The sequence below is a fragment of the Notothenia rossii genome (assembly GCF_949606895.1).
Source record: "Notothenia rossii genome assembly, chromosome: 4".
Taxonomy (NCBI): domain Eukaryota; kingdom Metazoa; phylum Chordata; class Actinopteri; order Perciformes; family Nototheniidae; genus Notothenia; species Notothenia rossii.
Genome location: NC_136902.1, coordinates 50,935,843 through 50,940,813, shown reverse-complemented (window position 1 = coordinate 50,940,813; position 4,971 = coordinate 50,935,843). Strand labels below are relative to the sequence as shown.

Here is a 4,971-nt window from a genome sequence, read left to right as displayed (position 1 = left end):
AACCAGGTCAAAGGTCAAACCCTCCGCAGGAATGCAAGAAAAAACCTCCTGCTCTCTTCATGCAAATTGAACATTTAAACAGATGCTGCATGCAAATAATCATACATTATATTATTTGAGTCTTCCAATGCAAGGTATTTTTTTATTTTAGCCATATTAAATATAACAATAGAGTCCATTCTTTAGAACACCAACATTTTGTGTCATTCATATTCATATTAAAACTGATTCAGAGCAAACAACGACTGGCCACCACGTTATCTATTTTAACTCTGCACATATGCAACTGTTTATACAGGCAACACTGTACGTGGAACAAATAAACACACCTGGGAGGACCTTCACAATAATAGCCGGTATTAATCTTTAATTTATGTTACAAACACTTAAGTCAAGTGGAACAAAGATAAACATTTGCAGCAAGGGTGTTGCATGAGATTATTTCAGCAAGGCAGTACACAGTACTCCGAATCTATTTCATCAATCAATCGGTCAATCAAAGTTTATTTATCTAGCCCAATATAAAAAATGTTACATTTGTCTCAGTGGACTTCATAGTTTGTACAGAATGTGAATATGAATACGACACCCTCTGTCCTTGGAACATCACATCGGACAAGGAAAAACATAAGGGGAAAATGGAATAAACCTCAGGGAGAGCAACAGAGAAGGATCCCTCTCCCGGGACGTATGGACGGACGGACGGGCAATAGATGTCGTGTGTAAATTAAAAAGATAATACATTTACAACATAGGTAGTCCAAATGCTTGAAAATGCATGTCTATAAATAAGAAGACGATGAATCCAGGTGGATGTCAACAACCAAGTGGTGCCAACAAACGTACTGCTCTGCTGCATGGGGTTTGAATGGGCCTTTTACAAAGGTGAAAGAAACACAATTATCGAATTATGCATTAATCATGTTTCAGATGAGGAACATTGACACCAGTGATATTCTTTGTTATGACTAATAAATCCCCAATACTCATCTATTCCAACATGATTCATAACAATCTGTCAGATCACAAGGGGTAGGTTGGATTACAGGTCAAAATTGTAACTTTATAGTCGTAAGGTTATCTAGTGTTGCTTCCACCACCTCAGAAATATCACCACTTTTCTTTCAGTTTCACTCTTTGAGATACTGAATATATCACACTATTCAGACTCCTAACAACAACTAAGAAAAGAGAACAAATACACCATTGGTGTTTTATTTGTCAATATCCTCATGTTATTCTTGTGATTAAATTAACACCATTCATTGTTCACCAGTTTTTTTGTTGTTGCAAGCAAATCAAATAAATCAAATAATTATTATAACATGTTTATATCTATGGTTTATATACACCAAGGTCTCTGTCTTTGTTTTTTGCATCAGTTTTGTTTACACAAATCCTTCTAATATTTGGAAATAGTTATAATTTTATTGTGTGTGTGTTTTTTTGTGTGTGAATGGAAGTGGTTCCTGCTAGAGTTCCCCTTAGTCCGGGGTCTGACGTCACTCTCCCAGAATGCATGGCTTCCAGCGCGGCGCCCAGCAGTCCAGGCCCGGACCCTAGAAACATCTCTAAAACTTGCTCCAAAATGTCGACATGGAGACGGAATGGAGGCTGGAAGGATAGCCGGACTGAGACTCATTCGGTGAGTAGTGTTGTGTCCGTGTGTGTGGCCCTGAGCCGGAGTGGAACCCTGCTCGGTAACATGTAGAGGAGTTAGCTCCCGTAACACTAACTCCGATACAACTTAGTTAGCGCTCATCTTTTGTTTTTTAACCAGCATGCTGCTTCGGCTAACTTCACCCACACTCACACTAACAGTAGTCAGTGTGTTCCCTCGGCATAAAACTAGCGTAACTAACACTGGGACCGCCAAGCATTAATACGAGTTTCTCCTTCGCATCCGAATTATTTTGAACAGCAAGGCTAGCAGTCACATTTAGCCCCCTTCTGGTAATGACCCCGTTCCAACACTGAAGCGCTTCACTTCAGACTACATCATCCAGCCAGTCAGCCGTCGGCCCGAGGGGAAGTTTTCCCTTTTAATTTTGCTCGAACAGAACCAACATTTTTGCAGTTATCTTCACACAATAGAGAGGGCTTAAGCAGAAAATGTGTGGGGATCAAAGCTTTATGGCAGCTCCATGCTGTGGACCCACAAGATGGCACTACCAGCTCCCTTCGCCGGACTTAAAGTCTTGTATTGCACTTTTTATACAGACCCCCCGCGAGTGTAACTACGATAATTGTATGATGGCAGGAAGAACATCCACTGCTGGAAAATGTGTTAGAAGTTTCTACTTCAAAGTGGCGAGTCCTTTTAAAGAAACAATCCTATATGCAGATGTTACCTAATATATTATCATTCCATAAATCAGAAAATACTGTCTACTGCCATTCAAAAAATAAAATCACCATGGCTTAAGGAATTAAGGTGACGTAACCAAAATAATGGAGTTAGTTACAACATCTAGCATCCACTCACAGTAGGGTAGCATGGTCCTGTTCATAGTGTTGCATCTCCTCCAGGAGCAAGATATAAGTTCATATCTGGAAGAATAAATTACAGAAATGTATTATCCAATAGTAAAGCAAAAATGGGTCCTAATATCCTACATTTCGTTGATACTGTTAATACCTATAAAAGTTAACTTTTTTAAATGCTTCAAAAAGTTGACTTGAATTCACATTTTCAACGCAATTAGAAGTCAGTCTTTTCTTTTGACGATTTTTGCTTAACAGTATGTAATGTAATATTATCGATATGTAGCTTAGAAGATTTTTTTGTCAAGACTTCTAATAATGATCTGGTTGAACTAAAACATACTTTTATAGAAAGAAATCCATGTTGTATTACTACTGATTTAAGAGAGATATCATACTTTTAATGTTTTTCATGAACTTTGCAATATGCTGTCCTTACCGTTTACGATTTTCTTTCAAACTATTTAATTCTGTAACTCATGCTTTACCAAATGGATTCATTCAACTAATGGAATTCTTCTTGAGTATTGGTGATAACACATACATTATGGTGATAAACACAGCCTTTACTGATGTTTGATGGAATCTAATTAACCTGTTCAGCCCCAAGCCTGTTTTTCAGGTCTCAGGCTCGAAAATGACATGCCCAGAACAAATGACTATATCTTCACTTCTAAAAGGGGTACATTAATAATCTTTTTTCTCAAAGCAATGATAAAACTGTGAGTTGGATGTAGAAAAGTCAGAATCAATATAGAATATTTTTTATTTTAAAGTAAATTCAGATTAAACATAGTAAAAAAATGTAAATTTATAGTGTCCGTCCAAATAAAAAACATTACTTGGTGAAAACCACCCTTGAATGATGGGATAGTACTAGACTAACATCTTTAGGAATCCAAACTATATAATAAGTACTGTATCAAGATTGATGCAAAACAAGTGACATTTGACCCTTTTAGAGAGGTTTAGCAAAAAAGAAAAAAACACTTCTGGGGAAGGGATGCCAGAAACTGACCATGATCAAATTCAAAAATCGGACAGCCCTGGCGAATATTAATCGATTAACTCTGCGCAGCCTGCGTTGCTGGCTTCCTCCAAGTTTACAGTAAAACAAACTGGTGGTATGACCAATGGCCATTTACAATTATTAATACTATTACTATTAGCATTAGCATTAGTCTATATTTTTGGTTGAAACTAAGCCAGGAAAAATATGAAAAACATAAATAATAATATAAATAAAATCGAATTAAAAAAAATAACTTTCGATTATGGAGACTGTAACGAATATTCGAAAAATCGAATAATCGCTGGCATCCCTATTCTGGGTTCATTTGGGTGGATTTGCCATATCTCTGGCCCCCCTCGGTCGATTTTGATGATTGACACCTCTTTTGAACGGTGACGGCCCCTACACACGGCGGCGTGTGTTGACGCTTGCCGGCGGGCATGTCTGAAGCTAGACCACCAACCAATCACCTGAATCTCCCGCCCCGGACACACAAGCAGCGGTTTGATTGGCTAGAGCTTGTACTGGCATATGATTCGATTGGCTGACGCTTTCGTCAAAACTTCAAAAATAGAACATTGCTCTACTTTTGAATCGAGCAACGCGAGCAAAGCTATGCTTTGCTCCAACAATGCAGTTTGGCGAACCGTGACGTCACTCCATTCAAAGTGAATGGGCAGAAGCATGTTGGCCCCTACACACAAGCCGTGTGTAGGGGCCGTTAGAGCCAATATAATCGAAGGGGATCAGGGCTCACGCTAACTTTTAAAAGTGGTTGCCAGGCTGGCAACCAGGCATCAGCTTTTGGCTGCCAAAACTGAAAATACGGTTGCCATTTTTAGTCACCTTATATTTTAAATAATTAAGATACTATACAGTTATACATCAACTTAATAATGAAACTGTGACACAAAAGAATGTTCAAATGCTTTACAATAAGTAATTAACACAATTATTAGAAACTAAAGTGGTAGTAAACTTGTGCACCCTCAATTGCTGGTATACAAAATACCATTAGTGGAGCTGTTGTCATGTTCTTCACAGATCCCTCACAAATGAATTGAGCAAGTCGCTAGTTTCGTCATCCGTTGTCTCCCTTTCAAATGTGGGTTCTCTTGACCTTTGTGCTGACCCCCACCACAGATCCATTGGCCCTTCAGCATTGAAGTCTTGGATTGGCCAGACTAATACATTTCTAATGTTAAATAAATGAAAACCATTCGGTTAAAGTCCATGTAATGTCCAAAATAAATGTTATTCTGTGTTAATAAATCGCTTCATCACTTTCCACTGTTTCATTTGACATATCAACATCAATGATTCTTTCCATAAATACCCCCCAAATAACATGAAATGTGTGCCACTTTCCCGTGTTATTCCGCTCCGGTAGCGAAAAGCTTGCCAGCCATTAACCCAGCTGTGTGACGTCACACGTGGCAAACACCAGCCTCGTCTGGATTGTTTGTTTTGTATCC

General features: G+C 38.4%; 1 protein-coding gene across 4 annotated transcripts in view; it reads left to right on the top strand.

The window, feature by feature from the left end:
* Nucleotides 1–1,511: 1,511 nt before the first annotated feature.
* The window catches only part of LOC307036838 (zinc finger protein PLAGL2-like), a 53,655-nt gene continuing 50,195 nt past the window's right edge, over nt 1,512–4,971 (top strand). For 3 of the 4 annotated variants that reach the window (XR_013807487.1, XR_013807488.1, XM_079677454.1), the window contains exon 1: nt 1,512–1,645. The gene's annotated coding sequence lies outside the window, so the exon portion shown is untranslated. The remainder of the gene's footprint in view (nt 1,646–4,971) is intronic. The other variant, XM_079677455.1, reaches the window with a different exon arrangement.